At 39.5% G+C, this 25692-nt stretch overlaps 1 protein-coding gene across 4 annotated transcripts in view; it reads left to right on the top strand.

The window, feature by feature from the left end:
• b3gat1a (beta-1,3-glucuronyltransferase 1 (glucuronosyltransferase P) a) overlaps nucleotides 1-25692 on the top strand; it is an 81360-nt gene that overhangs the window by 32135 nt on the left and 23533 nt on the right. For 2 of the 4 annotated variants that reach the window (XM_046074677.1, XM_046074679.1), the window contains exons 1-2: nucleotides 3476-3536; nucleotides 7348-7581. The gene's annotated coding sequence lies outside the window, so the exon portion shown is untranslated. Of the gene's footprint in view, nucleotides 1-3475; nucleotides 3537-7347; nucleotides 7582-25692 lie in introns of those variants that run through there. The other 2 variants (XM_046074680.1, XM_046074678.1) reach the window with 2 other exon arrangements.

The raw sequence follows: 25692 nt of genomic DNA on the forward strand, positions 1-25692 counted from the left end.
AACCGGGATCCTGGCTGTTTCACCCAGCAGCACCTTCAGGCTGCCGATGTTATTCCTGTGCGGCTCTGTAGCTCCGGCTCTGGCTTGAAATTCTTCACAGGGATCGGTGTGTGTGTGTGTGTGTGTGTGTGTGTGTGTGTGTGTGTGTGTGTGTGTGTGTGTGTCAGGAGGAAGAGGGGTTATATTATATGGGGATTGCCTGTAAAGCCACAACCTTCTCCTGTCCATCTCTGTCAGAAGTTCTCCCTAAGGGGGATCAGCAGGTAGCTTCGAGGGGAGGCTGTTCAAAGGTATTTGCCAAACTCTTGGAGGAGGAGTGTTGCTCTGAACGAGTTATTTGATTCTTAACACCATCATATAAATATGAAGCTGCGGGTGGGTGAGGAAAATTTCATGATGACTCTAGATTCAGTATTTAAAATTTGGACTACGTTTAGGTCAATCACAAAAAGATAAATGGAAGTTCAGTATTTTCACACCAGAATTTTATCCCCTTGACGCCTGAATTTATTTACAATAATAAAAAAAAAATAAAATTATTTCTGTTTTCATTTGCTTTCAAGCTGATGTTAAATTAAGTGTAAATTGTTAATTTGTCTATAGAACATAGAAAAGTGATCAATTCAGGTATGATGCAAATTAGTGACAACAGGCATAAACGAGAAACCAGTGCTTGTAGAAGGTTCCCAGGTACGTATCGAATATTCAGCATTAAGGGGTTAATCCTGGCTTTGTGGAAAAGGTTTTGAAATAGCATTTAGTCCATTTTTAAAGACCAGGTTTTAACATTACTAAAGAAATACATATAACATAGTCAAATACTTAACTAAATACATAAAATATGACAAATCCTAATAATTAATAAAAATTTTAGAAGGTGGCATATGTGTTTAGAAGTTGGACTACTGACCTCAGTATGTCTTAAATCCTGGCTACGACCCTGCCGAAGTGTTCCAATTTTTTTTGCAGTGTAGTAGTCAGCATTGCCTGCTATCGCTGTGGCCATAGCTGGGCAGGTTTAATAGCTTTGGCTCTAAGCCAGAATATTGAGGTTTTTTGCGAAGCCAGAGCCACAGGAATTGATGCAGTTACAATATTTCTGGTCACAGGGCTGAAACCCTGCAACAAGCCCTGATATTGTCGAAGAAATGGCAGCCATTGGAGCAATTCATAATTTTACCACAAGAAAGGGTAATAAAAGAAGACAACTGCAAAGAGATTTGAGGCTAAAGCACAATTAATATGTAGAACACACAGTATCTTGGCCAATTTTATGCAGGGCTCTTTCAATTTTTTTGTCTGATTGTGTGTATTGAGTGCATTTACTTATTTATTCAACAGACTCAACGAAATGCATTTGGACAAGAAGGTATTTTAAAGCCACGGTGACTGGCCTTTTTCTGTTTTGGTATTGTTGTGGTTTCCAGCAGGTTCTGAACAGAGTCACCAGGTCTCTCTTAATACAATACGTAACGTGTGGTCCAATAGTGGTAAGGATGACGACAACAGTGCAAGGTAAATAAGTAGTTGTTTTGATTTACCCTGTGCCAAGCTTTTCTAACACGGCATCAGTCCCAGCTGCCGTGCGTCGCCATGGCAACCAATGGCCAGGCTGAGCTCAGCACAGTTTTGGTCATGAGAAAACCATAAACAGGAGGACAAACAAAGACTGCTCTCCAAAGCTGTGATGAGAAAACACAGCACGGTATTGACACCAGCCTGTGTATTGTCAAGTATGCAAATCATCCTGCTTGTGTGAAGTCTCTGCTGCATCCATCATCCACATCTCATGCTATTTCATTGTGTTGGTACACACAGTGCGCAATTAAATTGTATACTTCACAGGATGTATGAGGTCGTCGGGAGATTATTGCTGTAAAATCTTGCAAATAAATCACCTTGGAGATGATTAAATCACATCATCACTATTAGGCCTCTGACGTTTCCTTTATTCTTTAATGTGAGGATAATGAAAGGCTAACATTAAATTCAACATGCTTCTGCCCAGCTGATAATTGACTAAATGGGTAATTATGATTTAACTGGATGGCTGTAAGTTCTGGGAGCTTGAGGGTGACCCGCACACTTGACAATTGTTCTTGTAAAAGGACATTCTGTGCTCTGTGGCTTGGCCTTCATTGAGCTGTCAGGAGCTGTGGGGGATACAGCGCTGTCAGCCTGCATGCCCACCTCCACCATCCATGGGATCGATCACGCCACCGCCTCCTAGAGAAACCTAACCACCACAGCTCCTCCAATTACCGTTGATGGGCCACATCTTTCTATCAGAATAGGCGTCAGAGCCATACGGCTCCTTTCAGAGCCAGGGACAGAAAGACAGAGAAAGGATGGAGTGGCAAGCTGGCAGTTGAAAAAAGAGGCAGCGAGAGAAAGAAAGGATAAGAATGTGGTGACAAGCATGCGCAGCTGCTGAAACCCTTCATGTTGAACTTTGCCAAGACGGATGCTGAACTTAGACCCGCATGTGCATTATTAATATTGACCACTTACATGAGAATAAAGAAGCATTTACTCACCAACTGACATGCCTGAATTAATCATAGAGCCATACTCAAAGGCACGATGAATTCCCTTTCATGACAAACTTGGCAGTTTTCACTTAAATGACAGATGTCTTCAGAATGACAAAAGGCCACAAGGTCTGTCATTATCTCTGGCATTATCATACGCACCATCAAAGATTCAGCAGAGGACAGGCTTTGTTTTTTTTTCTCAGCAGGGCATTTTCCACTCGCCAAAATGATTCCGTCTATAATATATACATTAAAAGAGGGAAACTCATACATCACCAAAGTGATGTATGAGAGGAGATTGTCTGTGATGGGATTATTGTATGTCGGAGGAATTTCTGCAGTGAAGTCCAGCAAAGGTCTGAACCCCAAAGATGCATATAAAAAGCAGTTACTATAGTGAATTCTGAAGAAAATAAGGGTGTGCTCATGTATTGTATTCTATATTGTTGTGGGTGTATATATATATATATATATATATATATATATATATATATGTATATAAATATATTTTGTGTGTGTTTTAAACTGATGTCCTGCATCATGTGGAAGCAGAATTACAAAAGATTCTTCCCACTGGGTAGCAATAACCATGCAGCAGTCAGTACATATTAGAAACACAGATCACAATCAAAAGTGCATGATGCAGTGTCTACAGTCACATTTCTGCACTTTTTTATGTTTTATATTGGGAGCAAGTTTGATTTCTTGCTGTATGATGAAGCATCAATTCTTGATACATTTGTGTGTGTATATACAGCATGTGTGAAAGTAAGTGCAGGTCCATCTCTATTCTGATGGGTTACATTAGCAGGTTTGAAGTCAATCAATACCAACACCACCCTGTCTGGTCTCTCTCTCTCTCTCTGCTCCCTCCATCCAGTTCACCGTCTTCATGTTTTATCCTCCATCCATCACTGTCAGACGCACAGACTGTCGTGTTCGCAGTGGTCAGCCCACGTTGGAGCCACCACAGCCTGCTGCACAGTACAAGCTTGTCTCTAAGTGTGTGAATGCATGTGTCAATGTCTGTGTGCTCCCACGCACACATGTGTTTAAGTGTTTTGTGTGCGGTCATGGAGCAGAACATGACAGAACAGTGTTACAGCCACCTACTGCGGTCCACACACTGCTGTGCTGAAGTAATGTCTGTCTGAGTGCATTGCAGATGTTAAATAACACATTAAATGCATCACTTTGGTAATGGGTTAAACTCTTATTTCCCCAGAATGTGAAATTTCCAGAAGCTAGGTAAAATATGAAACTGAACCTTACACTAAAACCTATATTTAAAAATGTACCTGTCATATTTAGCTCAAATGCCAAGCGCAGACACAAAAAACAAGGATCGGGACCCAAATGTAGACCTCCAGGCAGAACAGGTTCTGTGTAACGTGGTATATTGACAATAAACACAATGTGAACAAACTTACATCCGCAGTCGAAAGGCAAAACCCAAAGTCCAGAATCCAAAATAAAAACAATAATAGAATAGATAGAATACTTTTCTGTTCAGCCAAGGCTGGAAAAGCATCTTTGGTGTCACCAGACAAATAAAGATATCCTGGTACATCAATGCTGCACATCTCAAAACATCACTACAGCAACACAGTGTTCAATATGCTTTCTATGCAGAAAGATGCAGATTAGTGCATCTTGTTCATTAGGTTTATTAGATTAGGTATAAAAGATATCAGAGATCTAATCCTAATCCAAACAGAGAAGACAGGCAAGAACCAAAACACAAAATCCACAGAATCAAACATATGGACATGGTAAGGTGATCTAACACTAAACAATATAAAGACACAGACTTAAATACACATGAGGGAACAAGGCACAGGTGAAACTAATCAGGGAGGAGCAAATAATCAAACAAGCGGTGAAAAGAGACAGGAAGTGAAGTGAGTACAAACACAAGAGGAGGGGTTTAATGAAATAAAAAGGGAAATAATAACACCCAAATTCAAAACCCTAACAGAGCTATCTGAACATGAAGAGAAAATGAGTTGCAAATTAGTGATTTGTGTAGCTGTTTATATAAACACCACAACTGCCAAATCAAACAAACTGTATTTTTCATGGTTACTTTAAGGGATATTAAAGACAACAAGATTTGCCTAGTCTGGATTTGGCACACCCAGAGTTGTTATATAAGTACTGTAAAAAAAAAAAAAAAAAGTGCCTGGTCTTTTTCACAGTTTCACATGTTTTTGTTTGTTTTTTGTTTGTTTGACAAAGCCATTCAGAGCAGCTACTAGATGTGATGACCGTCGGGGAACAAATAAAAACACAAGTCTTTCCTTTCAGGGTCTGATTTAGGTTTGTAGATCTGGATATTTGTTTTCAACCACCATTATTTTTGTCAGCTAAGGGCTATGGCTAACAATAGGGCCATCCAATCACAGCTCAAAAATAATGTTTTGATGTAAATGAGCCTTAAACAGTTTCATTGTGAAGTAGGCAGATAGGAGTATCTAACGTATCAATTGCGACTTAAATACCATCTTTAAAACAATCACTATCATTTGCTCACACCATACCATACCTTCTATCAGCAGCCAATTTATTTTCAGTGTTGTAACTATAGCTACACGTGGCACAAAAGACACATTTTGGGTTAGTGCCATATTTAATCTCTGAGCTTTTAACCCACGATGAGATGAGGCACAGCTTGAGATCCTCGGCCTTCTTTGGTCACTCCACAGTCTAAGCCAACAATTATTGCTGTTTGAGCTTTTTCAATTTTCTTCTGCACTGTGGTGACCAGCTGGGCAAATCAGGGTCCTTTAAAATATTGTCCATAGTCTGTTTACATTGTGTTCTATGCTATACTCTGTTTAGCTGTTGTTGGAATCATTTTGTGCAATTTATTGTCGTTTAATGTTGATTTTTATTCAGTTTAACATTGGTGGTACTATAATATATTTTCCCCTGCTATCCAGCAGGTGAAGGTTTGGACAGGACATCTCCATTATGGTAATATGTGATTGAGGAGGAGGATGTGGATGTGTGATGGTGTGAGGGTCCAAGAAAAACATTGCACACACGACTACAAGTCATGTAGCCACTCAAAAGTACTTTCTAGTACAGTATGGAGTTCATTAGAAGCTTCGCATCTTAATACACACCTTAACATTTGAGATTTACTGTATTTATAATTTACATACATTTAAGATGCATTAAGTTATTTGAACATAAAGTGATCTTTAAGTATCACTTAAGATACATTGAATTGGGATATTTAAAATTTGAATATAAGAAACATGTAATTACAACTACAGTAAGTGTGGTTGGTAAAAGACAAAAGCTGCTTTGAATATATTTCAACTTTTAATAAGCTCATGACAAAATATGACTGCCGTTTGATGTCTTCACATGTAGCACGCTTAATCACGTTTAACATCACTAAAGTTTATGATGCATTTGATTGTTCCAAATAATATTTCACTGCACCTAATTATGTAGACAGTGTGCATGCTGTAAGGGTTTTTAAATGTACATTTTACAGCACATGTTAAAATTAGGGTAGACTAATTGTAGTACCAGTGATGCTCATCTCTGATTTCATTCTGTTTATGTCTCTAGTATGCATAAAGAAAACAAAAGGTTTATTAGTCTTTTTTAACTGTTGGACAAATTACAGCAAAATGCACGATACACATCATAAAGACACAAAAAAAACACAAGGACAGTATTTGCATGGGAATATATGAGTAGGGAGCTTGGTTTTTCCTCACTTAGCTTAGCTCTGCGTCCATGTTCCCAGCTTTCCTCTTTTGTTGTTGTAATTTGGCACCACGGAGCATGTTTTAAATCCTGGGGCTCAAGTTGAGTATCTGCGAGTCAGCTGGATCTACAGAAGGGGCATTCCCCATGGTTTTGAGATAATTGCTTTCTTCCCTTATGACAACCGTACTGAATTTAGATTAGGGCAATAACAAATCTGCGACACTGTGTGCCCTCTGCATTGCATCTTGTCAATAGGCTGTTAATATGCTCGACCCTTGTCTCATTTTTCTTCGGGTGGCATCAGCTGGGCCCCCTCTACAACCACAGCCGCTGCCCACAGGCGGGTACAACCAACACTGTGGCAGATGAGGCCGACAGAGAAAGTCTCATCAATAATGGAGAGCGGTAGCTGGGGGAGTGGTGCAGAGGAATGGTGGTGGAGTGAGTGAGAAGTGCAGCTGGTGTGTTTGTCTCATTTCTTCCAAATGGACATTTTGAAATGATGTTCCCCAGAGGGCAGGCATAAGAGGAAGAAAGCTTTTAATAGCCGATAGCCTGAATAAGTTGTCAAATCCCTGTTTATATATGTGTCTTTCCATATTTGACAGTTTCCTCTGCTGCTCTGCCACCTTTTCTCCAGAGAGCTGGGCAAATAAACTGAATAATAGGAAAATATATCAATATTTAGTTTTAATTCAGAATTTTTGAAGGCCATGCAGATGGTTGTCATACTGTATTACAAGCATGTAAAATACCCAAATAACTTTTCAGTTAAAGTCAGCTTCATGGGTGTAGTCCTAAAAGGCACACCCTAGGAAGGCAAAACAAAAATCTCATCAATTTCCTGTCTGTCAGTGTCCTCAGAGGAATAGACACACGTAATAATGATCTTTCCTGACATCTGTCCAGATGCAAACAGAAATTCCATCACCGAGGCACTAAGAATGACCCTGTGGCTGTTACAGTGTGGCAGCGTCTCCTCCCAGCTGCCATCATGCTCATTCCCTTTCTTCAATGCGCCTCATTGTGTTAGGAAGAGGAGGCCCATTCTTACACACATCTCTCGTGCTCTTGTTTACTCCAGGGGCCAGGCCTGAGAGCGTGAAACTGTTGGGAGAGTTTGGATGTCACCGCTGACACAGCTTCCATTGCATTGGACCACCTTCAACGGCACGCATCTCTACTCTCCAGACGGCACCAATTAAGGCAGCCTTGAGAGAAAGAGTTGTGACAGTATCCAACGACACAGACGCAAGAAGGGAAAGGAGTACACTGGAGGAGGGGCCTCTGCTTGCTGCAAACGGGCAGAAGACTGCTTGTGAGTATCCTATTGTTCTCATTGTTGTGGGCGAACACATTTCCATACAACTGACCAGGGCGATGCTACCGATTCCCCTGCATTTGATGTATTTCCAGTACAGCACATAAAGTTCATAACCAGAAAGTCATCTAAGAATTAATGCAAGGTAGTGATTTATTTCTTAGGAGCTGTGTATTTCTACCCAGAGAAGCATTTTTCAAATATATTAGTATATTTTTTATCTCTGTCTGATACGCAGACACCTGGGCTGACCTTGACAATCTTGCTTTGTTCTTATTTTTCAATGTCACTTACATCCCACATGAACACACACACACACCTGGCTGATTTATTTCTTATTTCTTTATAAAGGCAGCAAAATTTAAACCTCTCTGAGCATCAAAGGATGTGGTTAAAGGTAAAAGGAGGATGCAGGTGATAGTACCTCCACACCCACTCATCTTTCGCTTCCTGTCCAATAGATGTTCCATTTTTACCAGGAAATCCTGTAGAGGAATTACGTTCGAGGACATGGGCAAAATGATCTGACAGATCCACTTACCTCTGCTGTCTACGATCCCCCTGGCCTCTGATATTATAAGAGGTTGATATGTATGTAAGCATGGGGCACGGGAGCATAAGGAAAAAGGATGGGGGGGGTTAGAGCTCAAGAGCCGATCCTGCTGATGACAAAGCCAAGGAAATAATGTTAAGGTGTGGAGGCAGCAAATGATGTGATGCGATGAGAGTGTCGTGGGGGAGGGAGAAAGAGTGAGAGAGGTTTTGCTGTTAAATCGCTCGTAGGCTATGTTGTCTCCTTAGGCTCCTACCAAAAAAATATCATGATTTCTTCCTGGTAAGCCAAGGGTGAAATAAATCTAAACCTTATACTCTCATATTGCCTTTTGGCCAGTGCAAACAAACACGGCTGAAAAAAGACAGGTTAGCACACATATCTATAGGACTTACATAAACCAAAGTGCCCTGGGATCACACCACCGGTCGATAGCAGTGCTTCACACTGCACCAAATATTAACCCTCTCATGCATGAACTATTAAAAACATTATCTTGGTTTTTTAAAGATTTATTTTTTTTGATTACTCAAAATTGGGCTACATGAACTTCATGTTGAATCATCTCAGTTTTAACATTTCAACATCCAACATGTAACAGATTACATAGTTCTAGTTAAAACTGATTTCTTTACAGTATGTGAGTATAATACTTATTCTTATTTTGTGTAAAGGCTGCAAAGCTGTCAAAAGTTGCAAATTCATGCTGTAATAGGCACATTTGCATTGTTATTAATGTTCATATATCTGTTAAATTTCGGTTTTATTATCATATAATACAAATCATCACATCTTTGAAAAATTAGAATAGATAAACTAGCTGGTTACAGAAATCAAACTTAATGCAATCTGACTCCACTGTTGCAGGACGTCCACATACATGCACAGTTGGTTTTTGGTGTATAAAAACTAACTACTTTAATTTAGAAAACATAAACTTGTTAATAATACTTTACTGTACATACTACTATTTGGTTTTATCTTGACTTACCACCTTGAATAAAAGTTTTTCACAGATATGCCTGAGGCATTTAGCACATGGCCATCACAGTCAGCCATCTTGGATTAATGAGGTCATCAAGCAATAAATATTTGGAAAACAAGATAGTAACCACTGTTATGTTGCTATCAATCAAAAGAAAATGTCCTCAAATGACTTGGCGAACATAACCATGATATAGTAACCCAAAATGGAGTTAAAATAACTGTCCACAAATGTGGACGCCGTGCATGAAAGAGTTTTTAAACATCCATGCCTGATATTTAGATGAAGGGGTTGATTATAAAAATAAATATTCAGCCTCTGTTCTCAGGCAATGAAAAACAACAAAACAGCTAGAATAAAATGCATCATTTTGTTAAAAGGCATAAGAGAGTTCTTGAATGTGCTTTGACAATTTTTAGCAAACATCCATGGTTCCCAGAAGATGAGTCTTAATGACTGTGGTGATCCACTGACTTCATTTGGTCAAAATATCATTTTGAACAGTACTTTGATTTATGACTGAAGATAAGCAAAACTAATGACATTCCATCAGCTTCTCTACTTTATGTTTAGTGCTAATTCGCAAGTGTTAGCATGCTAACACTTTACAAAGTAAATGCTCTGTATTTGTATTTCTAGTCTTCTCGACCACTCAAAGCGCTTTTACACTACATCTGCATTCACCAGTCATACACATCCATACATACACTGAGCCTAAGTGCTCAAACGGAAACTAACATTCACACTCATTCATACACTGGCGGAACAGCCAGGGGCAATTCGGGGTTCAGTATCTTGCTCAAGGACACTTCGACACGCAACGCAACGCAGGGATTGAACCGCTGACCTTCCGATTAATGGCCAACCCGCTCTACCTCCTGAGCCACAGCCGCCCGATAAAGAAAGATGATGAACTTGGAAAACTTTATACTTGAAGAGCATCAGCTTATTACGTCTTTCTGAGCATGTTAGCATGCTGATGTTAGCATCTAGCTTAGTCTAGCTCAATGTAGCATCTAGCCTGGCTGACTCACATCATGGTGCATGTGGCAACTGTGTGCAGTCTCCTCTGCGGGTGTATGCTCTCTGTCTGCAAAAATTAATGTGTACATACATACGTGCATGCGGGAGCTCAGTAAGCACACAGAAAAGACGCTGTAGAACAAGAAAAGCTGACTGTGACGGTTTTCTAAAACATTTACAGCGTCTGAATGCTGCCATTGTACACCATGTGTGATGTTTTCTACTTTCTTTTTTGTTCTTCTGGTCTTGATATGTTGTAATATAATTACCTTTGTGTTTTGGAAGGCAGAAAACAAAATGATTGGCTTGGTCAGTCCCAAACTGCACATTAATCAGAGAGTGTGGACAAATGAACAGCTACACCTCACAATCAAATCCAACAGCCCTGCAACAAATTCTATGTTTTTGAAATTTTTAATGTATAGTTAAGCCTATTTTTGTGGAGACAAAAGAGAGAGGTGTTGATTCAAGTCTGTGGTTTGAAGATACAGTTTATGATGTTGTTTTATTGGTCTTTGTTATATTGCAACTGTATTGCATGACATTAAATGTTCTAACATGGAGTATTCCCACAGGCAGCCTCACTTTCGGCGGCTGCCAGGCAAACAGTTTATTAATGTGTGGCTTAAACATGTGAGAAAAGGCCCGATTCCATAATGCCTTCGTGATCATAGTTTTATTTACAATCTTTCCACTGAGCTTAGAACAAATAGCATATGTTATGTAATAATTTATATAGCACTCCCAACCCCTTTAATTGGTGTGAGCTGAATTAGCGCTGACTAATCAACATGGCAGCCTCCCATCCTAGATTTATAGACGGCTATGATTGCTGCCAGGGTGAAATTAACTCTTTCACTCTGCAGGGAAATGTTGAAAGATGCCTGGCTGAAACACACTCCTCCCCACACACTCACGCGCACACACACACACACACACACTTATACATATATGCAGATGAGACTTGTCTGTTCCTTCTGGGTGTCTCTGTAGAGCTGTCACACATGCTGCGTCTTGGAGCACCAGGAGACTGGGGTTGACTTGAATTAAACTGAGAGGATGTCCTTTCCAGATCTGCAGAGGGCCACAGAGACACATCCGCCCCCAGAGAGAGCCAGTCAAAAAGACAGAGGGGGAGAGGGGGAGAGGGGGAGAGCGGGAGAGTGGGAGATGAATGGAGGAAGAGAGGAAAAAGAAGGGATTGGAGATGGGGTAGAGATGAGGAGGAAGTTAATAAAAAAAGAGGCAGGGAGAAATTGTTTGTGAGAGAGAGGGATGGAAGATGAGGTGGAGAAAGTGGAGGACACTAGAATAAGAAGGGGGGAGGGAAGATAAAATGGTGTGTGCTCTGGTGTGTGTGTGCTTGTGACAGTTTGACAGAACATAGAGAGAGGGTAAGAGAAAAAGTTCAGAGAAAACACACCTACAATCTTGGTGGTTCAAATGAGAGAATCTGCTGCTTTTCCTTGTCATCACATTATTCTAAATGGAACATCTTTGGATTTCCATACATACAAAATAAGACATTTGTCTTTTGTTAATGTAAATTTTTTAATTTCACACTTGCTTTGGCCTGTTTTCCATGCCGATAAAGCCCCTCTGAACTAAATTGCGTTGATGACATCACCTTGCGCTCTATCAAACAGTGATGGGCATTTTATACAGACCAAACAATGATCCGGTTAAGCAACTAAATAATTGTCAGATTAATGAGTTGTGAAAAAAGTATTAGTTGCAATCCTGAATTTAATGTAAATTACCTGCAATAAACACTGTTATTGTGAAAAGAAGCAGGCTGAAAAAGTTTATGATATTGAGTTAAGTTTTTAAAAAGTACAGTAATATTTCTAAATGGATAAAATTTTGGATACTCATATTATTATTTGTTATTGTGTCATATTTTTCTATTTTATTTTGAACACTATTTTATTTTGAACGCTGTAGGTTGGAGACACGTGTACTCAAGAGCCTGAAAATAAGACTGAAGAGCTTCTGTAATATGGAGCCCCTAAAGTACACAGGTTATTATTTTGTGTGTTCAAGATAATAACTTGTTCACACAAGATAATTAACTTGTACTATACAATTCTAACCACATGGCGCAATTACGTTGCCTGCTTATGGTTATGGGCTGTGTCTAGCAGTTTGAAAGTATAAGTACATAAGTGTTCTGATAATACACACTGTAGTCAGCAATTATAGGTAATACAGCACCTTCTGCATATAGAAGAGAGAAAATTCAGATGTTGTACTCTATGTTCGATGAAAAAAAACAACACTTGGTGTACTTTATTTGTTAATCCTTCTCAGTCTTTATCACAGCTGCAGCATTCCGATTAATCTCCTGAACAATAGCTCACGATACCAGTGTCCTAAGAGCTAAGCATAGGACAGTGCCATCTATATTTAGAATAGATTACAGCAATGTATATCCTGACCTAAGGCTGCAGAGCAGATTTAGAATAGACCATCATTTTCTATACCCCACCTCCAGGCATTGTTATTAACAGTAAGTGCATTTCCCATTGTGTTCCAGCGTCCTGTGTCTCTGCCTTGCTCTGGATGATAAACAGGCTAGAGACCAAGGTTTTTGTAGAACAAGAAATTGGAACATAAATTATTAAATGAGAATGCGCCTTCCCAAAAAAGGCATCCATTGTAATTTCTCCTTATGCCTGCAAACTAGGAAATCCTTGAACTTCCTGCCTAGATTTCAGCTCGTTGATAGGGTGAGCTTGTTACTCTACTGTGAGCTTTTCACAGCAGTTCTTCTGCCCTTTGTTGCACAAGCTCTTTGTTTTGTAATGATACAAACCGGCTCTGCAGAAATTCTGCAGGCAACATTTTTTTCATTTCAATTTCAGGGCATTAGCTGCTGAATCATTCTCAGATTAATGATGAAATTTCAAGCATGACGCACAATCATTGTGTGTGATTGCTTACACAGAGGAGAAATGAGCAGTTCAAAGATAATAACACACACATTTGGTGGTTTTAGGAAGCACTTAAATGCATCAATCTTTACTTGGTTTTCCCACCTACTATACAATTACATTTGTTCCTTTGGCAGTTTTCTGTAGTAATAATTCTTACAAGCCAAGGCAGCATACAAATGGCTGACCTAGAAATTTGTGTTGAAAAAGCAGCTGCAATGAAAATGCTTTGTGAATGAGTTTTTGTGCTTTTTAGTTTCTTATATTTCACCAGTCATTTCTAAATAGTTTTTTACTTGTAATTAAACAACCCACTAATTGCAAATGTCCGAAGAAATCCATGACTTCTTTTGAAACAGGCGAAACAGTACAAAAATGACATAACAATAAGTTATTTTAAATATTTCAAACTACTGTAAGAACTGGGATGCAAAATGTAGATCATGTGTGCAAGGGCACAGATTTCTCAGACATGGATAATGTCATATTGTAAGGTTAGAAGGAGTAAAAAGTGTTGTGCCATGATGCAACTGTTTGCAATTTCATTGTTATCATGAGAAATGTCTCTTAATGTTTCCCTCTTGAACACTGAATTATTCAGTGCACAGCAACCTGAGTGTAAGCCATTCACAGAGGAGTTGTATGGCACAATTACTCCAACAAACACAGAACAGAATGCTAAATCATGGCAGAAAACAGTATTTTTTAGCACACAAAAGGCTAAAATGAGCACCGAAGATCATTGAAAGTTCAGCATCTGAACAACTACATTCCACCTAAACCAACATGACCCAAATAAGTTGTTCAATCTCCCAGACATTTTGGGATTTATACACAAGCCAGCTGGCTGCAGCGCTTTATGGTACCTACACACACTGAGCTCCTGCAAGATTAGATAACTAGGACTGCTCTAAGACTCAGCGAGGTCCAGGGGAATTGTTCCACTGAAACTGGTGTTGAGTTGTCTGATGAAACCCACACATGTGCAAACAACATGCAGCCATATGTCCACACACAAAAACACAAGCACAAATATAAACGTATCCACTTGCACGCACACACAAATCGGGACATCCTGGAGGCTTTTAAAGACGTTAAATCACCCTGAAGCCCATCTGACCACATCAGTGTGTGAGCGTGTGTATGTGTGCGTCATGAGACAGCCCTTGGCCAGCCCAACTAGCACCAGTTAACAAGACAACAGCCTTAACTAAAGCACAACCCCCCTAGATTTGCACCATCTCCATTGGGAAGCAAAGAGGGATACTCTAACATCGTCTCGCCCTGCAGCTATACAGCCCCAACAAACCCCATCAGAGACTCTTATTGCTCTATTTTCTAGCCCAGCATATGGCAACTGTGTTTGGGAGAAGAAACAAGCTTTTTTTTATTGCATATAATCAGAGCTTTGTGCCCTGATTTATAGTTTGTTAGTCTCACACAGGTTAGGTTTAAGTCCAAAAAAAACACTGAACCCGTGAACTGAGGGGAGCAGACTCGCTGCGACTCTAAGTAACCATTTAAATTACTCCATGGTAGAAAATGGTCTTCCAATTTTATTTAAAAACTTAAGTCTGTCTACAATCAAGAAAAAACACACTACTAAAACAGCCGCAGAGAATCAGACAAAATCAGACAAACAATGACAGAGCAGAGCAAGCAGTCCATATTCCAGATAAGCTAGCCCACATACCTATATGGCAAAATAGTTTATCAGTGCAATCCAAAATTACCCATACAGTGCTCCAATGGCTCTAAAACTGACTTGAATTAGGTGTAAAAAGTAAGCGACCCTACATCCCAGGCTAAGTCAGAGCTAAGAGCCGCGTTTCCATGGTGAAGAATGACAAAAGGGCAAAACGTGGCTCATAATTTCTCATGTCAAGCGAGCATTTTGAGAGGGAAGAGTTTTTAGAGAGCGCAGTACCTTTTTGAAAATGTACATAAGAGAGGACATCAGCCAGTCAGTCAGAAACTATCCCGAGCCTGACTGACAGAGTTAACAGAAATACTGAGCCCTGCCACATTAAGAAGCCACAGGATTTCACCTCTGTACTGAATTTTTTTGGATTGTTACAGATGAAGTTTCACAGTGATATGTCCCTGTCGAATCTTTCCAGAAAACATTTTCCCCAGGAGCGAAGGGAGCCAAGCCACCTGATGTAGCTGCTTGGTCAGCCATGTTTTTGTAGTTTGAAAAAAAGTTTTGATTTACCCAGAATTCAAGAAAAAATATTCTATTTAGTCAAGAACAGTGGTGGCTGGAGAAAAATATTTTAGGTGGGGCTGTGCCATATCCAGTTAGTTTCAGTAACCGTCCCAATACAATTTAACACAAACCGCAGGATACCAGTGTTCTGTGAAATAGTCAGAAATTATTTAATGCCACATCTTTACACTTCAAAGCTGCCTATAAACTATACAGCTTACCTCTGTAAGCCAACCGCTGTTGTTCTCCTTGTCGATGTACCGTAGCACAAGCACCAGCTGGCAGTGGGTGGAAATGTCAGTTGTCTCATCTGCCTGGATAGCAAGATATTCTCCAACACACTGTCCAGGGAGGCAACAAGATCCACTGAAAACGCCAGGGTTGTCAAAGTATTTGGTCTCATTGTGGCTGCACAAGGACAGCTCAAAGGCCCTGCAGAATTTAACACAATTATCTTTGATAAAACGTGCCTGTTCTTATCCACCTCTTCATTGTGTTTCCTCACCCCAATCCTGTGTGGCCAGTTGTGAAGCGATGTTAACTCTGCCTAGCATGGCTAGCTTCACCGTATTATCCATATGTGCGCTCGTACACTCATGTTTCTTAATCTTCCATGATAAATGTTTCGTGTAATCCTGTAATAGTCTATGTTGTATCCGTCCCCGCCGTTTTAAAAAGCAAGCAGGGCAAGCAAAATATGGCATTTACATGATTGCATCCAGCTAGCCAAGCTTTTCTATTGTACCAATTGCGGGAGAAGCCTTGCATGTACGTTTTACCTTTCTCTCTAGCCTGTTGACTGATTTTGATGGCAGGTGGATCTGGGCCAAGCTCTTTGACATGTAGTTTCTCCACCAAAGTTCTCCTCTAAAATGGATTTTGAAAAAGAAATGTTACTGAATTTGTTTACTGAAATTTACTGAAAGCCCATGTCTCTAGTTCCGCATTCATCATTGTCAACAACATCAGCTGTCCCTACTCTACCAGCGGCCCTCTATTGGCCAGCCGCCACTGGTCAAGAACTAGACAGCTTTGTGCAAGGGTTGAAAAGTATTAGTTAGGTCTTTGTGAAACCAGACCCTGGCCTCCGTTGTCAAAGTCAGAACGTCTAATGACACCTTCTTATTTTTCTGTTGAGGTTTTCCGGTGTTTTTCAGTCAGGAGTGGGAAAAGTCTGTGTATCATGTGAGGGGAGAACTCTTCAATGATCTATTGCACATAAAAGAACATTGACTATGCAAGAAAAAATGTCTTTTGAGCCTGACCAAACAACATGTAAAACAAAAATTGAGGCCAACGTTTGTGATGCTAAATTATAGTAACAGTGTTGCTTCCTTTCTATTCCAGGCAGCAGTGAATATGTCATCCACCAAATGTCGGGCCCCTAGGCCAATCAGTAACACCTTGTTTTGGCCCGTAAAGGTGGTGCCCCTCCTGCTGCGTCCAATCAGTGTAATTTTGAAAATGTTCCATAAACCCACTACTGAGATGCATCATTATTATCTAGTTATGTAAAATTCATATTTCAGTGTCTGCTGATTGTGTGTGGATGCACAAGCAAAGAAGTAAGCACACAAATGAACAACTGAATAGAAGAAGATTAATAGTTGTTGTCGTCTCTGATTTTATCAAAGAACATGATTAAAAGGCTGATGCGACATTTGAATGTTCTGAACCATGACAAAGCAAACTGACACTGAAATCCTCACTGATTCTCAACCAGAGGTTATTCCACATTGCTACAGCATTAGAGTGAAAAAGGTTCATTTCTCTGCCCGCTGGCATCTCCAAATGCTCGAGACAGAAAGTAAGCATGAGAAAGGCAAGGAAAGCACATCCTACTCAAAACCACATTAAAGGTCTGTTCTGCAAATTTTCAAAAGAGGATATGATTCTTTTGTTGAAACGCTGTCACCACAATGTTGGCTTTGTTCCTAGGATGATTTATCACATTTGAGATCTTATTTCGTCTCTGCAAACATATTCATCATAAGAAATTTTATGTTATAAAGACTGACAGCATCTGAAAAATAAAGAATTGTAGGTTTGTTCGCATTTACAACATCAGTAAAAAAAAGAAAAAGACAGTTTTTAATATTTTGCATGATAATGAGCAAAGACATTGACCAATGAACACTGTGAATCAAACTTTTCAGAAACATATTGAAAATATAGCCAGACGCTGTCAAAGACCAAGGTGCATAATTCAACATTTGACATTATTACACAACAACAAATAAATAAAATGGATGCGTTAAGCCAATGACCTTTCATCTTGCTAAATGTTTATACTCCATCCATCCAATTAGAAATCCTTGTGCTGCGATAAAGGTCAAAGGGCCAGAGGGTCGGTGAAACTTCAGGGACATATTCATCAAACTTATGACGATGTGTCACCTCTGAGAGGCCATAAAAGCACGTCAGATTCATTATTTACCAACCTAGAAATCTAAATGTGATCTGCATTTTGGTGCAGAGGAAGTGATAAATGTTTTGTGAAAGAACGACGCTTCACTTAAGGCTGACGATATGATAATTATGACAATCTGCAGGGGGATTGAGATGTTATTCAAATGTAATGTGCATTGACATTGCTTTTAACATGGGAAACTGCTTGGAGGATTTAATCTGGAATGATCTGGGCCTTTAAACTGGAGTTAAAAAATAGGCCTTGATTTGTGCAATCAGCAGACTTGGTTAAGCACGCACCCAGTACAAAGCTCGGATAACAGTGCCTCAGTCCCATCCATAAACTCCCCGCTAACTTTGTTACTGTCCAACCTCCCACCCTGTGGACTTTACAGCTGGATGGCCTAATTGGAGCCATTTCCACGTATAATGCAGCAACCCCCGAGGGTGCTCATTATAGATACTGAGCTGACCCAGCTTTTCTTCAGCCACCCTATCATCAGGGTCCTGTGGTTCAGTCCAGTGACGGATACAGTAGGGTTTCCTCCAGCCTACAGGCTATTGATCTCTATTAGGAGGGAGGAAATTCAAGTTGCCTTTGGTGTGTGACTGTGTTAGGGTGTATGTGTGTGTCTGTGTCACATATGGGCACAGGACTAGGCAATGCAGAAATGACTCACCTTTTATGCGTCAAAACTAAAGGGAACGTCATAATGATAGTTGTCGATGGAACATAACAATATAGGGCAAGGAGGAGAGATAGAGTACATAGTGTGAAAACTGAAAATTGTTTCTGCCTGCTAAAAGTTAATTCAAGCAACTTAATAGTTGCAACTTAATAGTTGCTTGAATTAATAAATGCTCATAATAGGAATAATTTAACATTTTTGAAAATACTCTTATTTGCTTTCTTGTCAAGAGTTACGTGAGAAGACTGATAGCTCTCTCATGTCTGTCTGGTAAATATAATGCTACAGGCAGCCAATTAGCTTGGCACAAACATAGGAAACCCTCATCTGGCTGGTTTTTCAGTGGTTATGTGTGGAACTATAGAGAGCCTAAGTCACTGCTTCCTGTAGTAAAACTAACTGCGTACAGCATAAAAATAAAACCACAACTTTTTAAGTTTCAATTCTTGTACAGATTTAACAAACAATATGACATGTTAATTAATCAGATTTAGAGGTGCTGTTAGGCCGATGTTGTTAACTTTGGAGAGAACCTGTTAAATATTAAATATTTTCCCGTATTTCTCCCATATTTTTAACCTATATATATAGATAAAAAACGCTGTGCGTATTTGAAATGTTTGCTACATTCCTCTCTGGTAAAGCAGGTGGCAGTAGCCTATGTAGGACATTAGCTGTTATAGTGATGGGAAGTCAACTGCTGCCACCAATAAAACAAGAAGAAAACATGCGATACGTGCAAACTGAAAAAAATATTCAAATCCCAAAGTTTACAGGTATGGCTAAGGACAGCTTCACTGTACTTTTGTTTGAAAATGTCTAGTTTGGTCTGGTAATGAAGGTGTTTAAAGTTACTTTTGGGATTTGATTTTGGTGTATTTTAAGTCATTACTATTATCATTATATGACACAGTAGCCTATAATATGCTGAATATCGCCTATGGATTTGGTGACAAGACATGCCATCAGTCACCACCGTTCTCTTTATCTCAGCAAACGCATTCCTCCGTTGAGTCAGTGACACCTCTGTCATGTAGCATCAGCAGACACACAGTCGCTGTATCAACACTGTACTGTTGGTTTCATCTTTCTGTGCCCCCGGGTGCTCTTTGAATGTGACTGTGCATAGACACATACAAGCAAAGTAGAAGGACAAATAATAATAGAAAATGATAAGCAATGATTTGAAAGGGCAGCAAAGAGCAGATTATGAAGGCTTGGGTTGAAATGTCAAAGATGCCTTGTTTTACATTGAGCTGGAAACTATGCTGACTTACTACTTCATTAGACCTGCATTCAACATCATCACTTATCTGACATTTTACCAGAGATCTTTAAATGTCAGTGCTTTTATGGTGGTATTCAAGAAATACCACTTGTGTGAAAGTGGTGCATATGTGCTAGAATTTGAAATAATGATGTGGAATGATTAGCATGTTAAGACTGCTGCTAAGAATTATTTCCATATAGAGTACAATGGGATGTATTGCATTAGAAAGATCAGGTATTTTTGATACTGACATGTAAGAAAATTGTATTTTTAGTTACAATTGCATGTCAATTTTATTCACAGTGCTAGGACTACAGCCCCTAGTGTGTCAAAATACACACAAATACATTATCATTAACGACATTAATGAGCTTTTAGGATATCATAGTGTTCATAAAATACACAAACGGCATTAGCAAATGGAATGACTCACACGTGCAGTAAGCATGGGAAATAATAATAATAATGATGTATCTGCTAATTACCAAAGCTATTAAATTAGTCTCCACCACAAATTAGCTGTCTCCTGGGGGTGGTGTTTTACTGGCAGGTTCAAAGCTAATGACAGCCTGTCATAGAGGGACACCACATATACCAACACTCTGACTAATGATGTAATTAAGAAAACACCAGAGATGGACATGAGCAAACTGGCAGCTGCGTTGAGTCCATAATTGTTATGTGCCAAGTTCATCTGCCTCTACATCAGACATATCCATATTTAACCTTTTCTTATCCTGGGGTAAGTTTTGCTGAGCACGCATGCTGTCCTCCAGCACTTCCCTGATTCAAATTCACACATGCAGCAACGCTACACTGCTACACACACTTGGCACCTTAGAGCCACCCAGTTTCCTCATGTTGGTCACAGAGCTTCTCTCCCTTTTCCCCATTGGCTTGCCTCTCCCACATGGGTGCCGGTACTGGTGCCCCCATATGTCATTCTTCATACTATCAGTCATAAATTTCAAATCTCAACTTTCCTTCTTCATGGCTGATGCTGATCAGGATTAAAGTATTAAATAGTTCTCATGAATAATATAAAATGTGTTTGGCTGTGATTTGAATTTGCAAATTCCATCAGATGACCAAGAATTCTGATCCATTGTCAAACCTCCTCAAGGAAAGTCTTAACATGTCATTTTCCATTTTCCCTCTATATTTACCCCAATTATTTCAAAACTCTCAGCTATACTGTCACTGCATTGGATCAAATCCCCTAAGTTTAATTAGCGGTGATCAGATTTATGATAACATATATTTTCCCTCCACAAGGGTATATAATTGAGGTCCTTTGGCGCTGGGGAATCTTTCATCAGAGAAATCCATGGTCTAAGCCTCATTAAGGAACTCAAAGCTCAGTAGAGCTAGCATGTTGAAGTCTGAGAGCTAGAAGATGCAGCAGAGACTCGAACACCTAAACCTCCACTCAGGAAGCAGGCTTTAATTAGCTAATGAATCTGGGAGCTCCCCCTGCCAACCTTTGACCTTATGCTGAGGCATAATAAGCCTGTTCACAGTGGGAGACATGCCACATGCAGCTGAAATCAATGCCCTGTACACCAAAACCGATTTTAATGAGATAAATGCTGTGCTGTCCCCTTTACTGTTAGGAACTGTTGAAGTCCACATTCGTGAATCATTCCTGGATGCTCTCCAAAGGTTGTAATGTATTGATTTAGTGTCATTTTTAACAAAAGCCTCTGCTTCATGATTGATGTTGCTTGCCATGTTGATGGCAGGAAACAACGGCATTTTCTAATTTACACTATTACCAGATCTGAGTGAGAAAACATCTCAACCATAAATATGTTATTTATTTCCTTGTTGTTACAGGAAAAAATACTCATAAACAAGTAGCTTTGGTGACCAGTCAATGCCTGAAAAAAAGAAAAGAAAAAGTAATTTCACCCTGAAAATAACATTTTTGGTCAGTGTTATTTAAGAGCATCATTCATTTTAATGTATTAATTCTAAATACAATGAAGTCATAGGAAGAAATTAGACACAAATATTATTTATTATATGCTTGCTGGAGTAGAGCTAGATAAGGCAGTGGTTAGCTTATCTTAGCATAAATACAGCTTGTTTGGCTGTAACAGTATCTGCCTACCAGCACCACTAAAGCTAAATAACATGATATAAAACTGCTGTGACAAACTTTGGAAATGACAAGTTTTTTTTCTTGGCTGGCATGAGTTGCCAGGCAACAGCCGCAGACTTAGGGAAGTTACTGCTCCCAGCCAAGAATTAGTCCTGCACATACTCCACATAACATTTACACTCTATGTGGTTTACAAGACATATAATGCTAATTAGTGAGCTACAGAGGTGATTGTAGACAGGTTTTGTTACCTTTGGACAGAATCAGGCTAGCTTAATCTACTTATTATCAGGTACAGTGTCTTGCTGTGATAATGAGGACACAGCGCTGTTATTAGTCCCGTTTCTCCCTGTGGTCTCCGCAAGATGACATCTCCCTTGACTCCATTCTGATCTGAGTTGAGCTGTGCTGACCCAACATGGCAGGTCCAGGTCTAAGTGGCAGCCTCTGCAATCCCGGCGGGGCTCCTTTAGTCGGCTCAGCCAGCTGTGAGAGTCTGTACCGTGCTCCCTGGTCCAGCATTGGAAATGTGCCCTGTGAACCGAACTATAAATTAGTCAGGATAAGTTAAGGGCAGACTGCGCTAGGCTATCCCCTGCGGTTATCAGCAGAGGAGAACCTGCCTGAAGGTGCTCTTAAATCTTTTATCATTGCTGAGGCAGCCTGATCCAGGCATGGACTGCAGCCATCAATCAGGGCCAATGCTCACAGCTAATGGGATATTCAAGTTTTCCTGAAAATTAAACAGCCATCTAAATCAAGCATGAGAAACAGCACTTGCTGCCACTTTCTTTGGCTAATTTACAGCGATTGGCTTAAATGGTGTGCTCTGCAAGTGGTGAAAATCTGGCAGATTAAATGTTGACGTGTTTTGTAATGGTTCACATCTGTTAGGGCTTGTAAAGTACAGTTTATTTAATATTGCACCTTTCAAAAAGCAAGGTCACAAAGTGCTTCAAAAGAGTAAAATTTCTAAAAATAGACGATAAAAACCGTAAGTTAAAAAAATAACAATAAAACATAAGCAACAACAACATAAAAAAACAATCAAGTCATTGATTGAGCAATCCGGTGGGCACAGTTCGATTTGGGGGGTCTCAGTTGGGTGAAGTCGGTTTCTTAAAAAGAGACAATTGGTCCCAAAACAGATTAAAATTGTCAATAAAGCCAAGAGACCTGCAAGAAGGCTGGAGCCAGTCATTGAGGCTAAGGTGTCTGCTGTAACTAGTACAGTGGGAATGGGACCTGAGATAAAAACAGACTTTCCACAGTGCTTTAGGAAAAAGAAATACAGTTAAAATCAGATTTCGTCAACTTGGACTGTTGAAGAACGGCATCATTTCGTTATAATAAGTTATAATTCCAATTAGCATTATTTAAGGTAAACTTTAAAATATGACATGATCATAAACAACATACTGTAGCTGTTATCCCTCTCACAGCCAACCACAGTATTCATAGAGAAGCTGCCTTCCCTGTATTGCTATTATTAGCTTGACTCAATGCAGGCAGTTGTTTCATCAAATTTTGAAGAGCCTCGTTCCATGGCAGGTGTGAATTGGATTGATGGGATAAGTAACACAAAACTAGCGTGAAGGCGACCTTTCGTTGAACCCAAACATGAATATGAAGATATAAGAATAGAACATGAATGGTAGCACAGCGAGCACAAGCAAGGCAGAGCTAAAGGATCTTCCCATTTGTATAATTAAAACAGGGGAAAGTCACATGCAGATCCTTGATAGTTTTTATATGCCTGTTTTAATTCCGAGAACTTAAACAAACGTTCACATTTTGAAAAGTGAGTTGCCAACTCTGCTCAAATCAACACTGTACAGTGTGTCATCACTTCCCCTTCTGCCAGCAAATGAGTTTAATTAGTTTGTAGAAAAATACTGCATGGGAAATTGAGCTATTAAATAAAATTGAGTTATTAAACGTATGTAGAAGCAAATGAATGTTAAATTTGACTTTAAAGGTCGTTGAGAATGAAAAGTATAATCAACATCAAAATCAAAATTTACCAGTGTCACTGAGCCAAATGCCTTTACATTTTTTAACCTTGTGATGATGTTATGATGATTCTGTGCATTTAAAACAAGAGTATGTGAGAAGCAAAATGTCAGAGAAAGCCTAGACAGATCATCTGCTCCTGGCTTACTGTACTTCAAAAGCAATTAGGCCTGTTTGAATCAATGCCCAGGGATTCACCTTTAATGACACTTCTAGGCGAAGCTGGATTTGTGGGCTGCAATAGTTTCATCAATAATGATCTACTGCAGTGACTTTGTCTTCTAAGGTTCCCCAGATGTCCCTGAAAACTGTTCTGGGCTATACCATGTTGGCCAATGAATTCATAAACGAAAGCGAACGATTGAACATACGAGGACACACTATCTCCAGAGAGCCTCTCTTCCTTGCCTACTGGAGAGTACATCAAAATGATGCCACGGCAAAGCAAGCAAGGAAAAGATGATGTTATTATTGGTCCTCAGGAAAAAGAAGATGGTCGGGGCCAAGAGAGCTCAGAAGTCAGAGGCAGACTCGATTACAAACTTGGAAACTTGCCTCCGCTTCGTCTTTGAAGACTCAGCTTTACAAATCTGATGGAGAGAGGGAAGAGGGAGGATGTTTATGCCTTCCAGTGCTGACCTGATGGCTCTAATGTTCTTGTGAGAGGAACTGAGTAATAAATTATCAAAGTTTTGCCTATATAAGTTTTTTTTATAGCCCAAACAATAGTAATTTCAACAAATTTCAACATATTATTTTAAAATGTAATAGAAATATATTCTCATAAATAGAGCACATTATTTTATTAAATGTTCATTTATTTTCACAAACTTGTTTCTCTAGAAGCTTGGAGATGGAGCCATGAAACAGCTTCCAATTAGAAGAATTTGCTAAGTATTTGGGGACAAAGTTGAGCGTGAACGTTCTTTCTTTACCTTGGAAATCTGAACCACTAGCTTTCCCCCCATGCTTTCAATCACGTCTTGTGACCTTCTTCAGCAGATTGAGTTTGCCCAGTTTTCATCACAAGTCCATAACTTCAGTCATAATAATCATAATAATCACGTGACGTTCCATACAACTGAGCTATTTCCTTGACAATAAAGAAAATTACATTCAATATATGGTTGAGAGCCTTTTTTTATTGCTTTTTTTTATTTAATTCACATTTGAACTACTGTAGAAACATTCACTTTCTTACAGTTCTATAAAACCTCCTTCCCTAAAGTCATGAGTTAAGATCATTAACAATATAGAAATTGTTTGGTAAAAGCAAAAAGAATCATAATAAGAAAATAGCTGTTGTAGTACTACATGAGGTCCTAAAACAAGTGAGAACATTACACTGTTATGCTGTCCCACCCTTTTTCTCTTCCACACTCAAGAGAGATGTATTGTTTCACCCCCCTGCCTCACCTTTTGGGGGTAATGGTGTTAGTTCAACAATCAGTACAACAATTTTCACACATGGCATTGTTGCTGTGATTCTTTATTAATCAGCGGCAGGTGTTCTCTTCACAGCTGGTTAACTCGTGCTGATGTGAAAGGCTGTCAAGCTTCATTGTCTGCTATTGGCTGCTGCAGTCTGCGGTGTGTATTCTTGCCACATCACACAGTTCAGGTGCCACAGACACAAACAGGCCACCTGGGTGTTTGTGCTGTACAGAGGCCACCAGTTCATCTTCACATAGTTACCTGGTGGTATGGCCTATTACTATTTAACCACCTGCTGAACAGAGAGGAAAGTTTTACATGACAAAACAGAGTAAAATTGATTAAAAACTACTCTAGAAACAATGTGAAATATAAGCTGCAGTATTGTTAGACATGTTAACGGTCCTGTGAGGCTGTACATAGTGCTTGAGCTAAATAACGTTAGCATGCTAACATGCTCACAATGACAATGCTAACATGCTGATG

Source organism: Micropterus dolomieu, linkage group LG17 (assembly GCF_021292245.1).
Source record: "Micropterus dolomieu isolate WLL.071019.BEF.003 ecotype Adirondacks linkage group LG17, ASM2129224v1, whole genome shotgun sequence".
NCBI lineage: Eukaryota > Metazoa > Chordata > Actinopteri > Centrarchiformes > Centrarchidae > Micropterus > Micropterus dolomieu.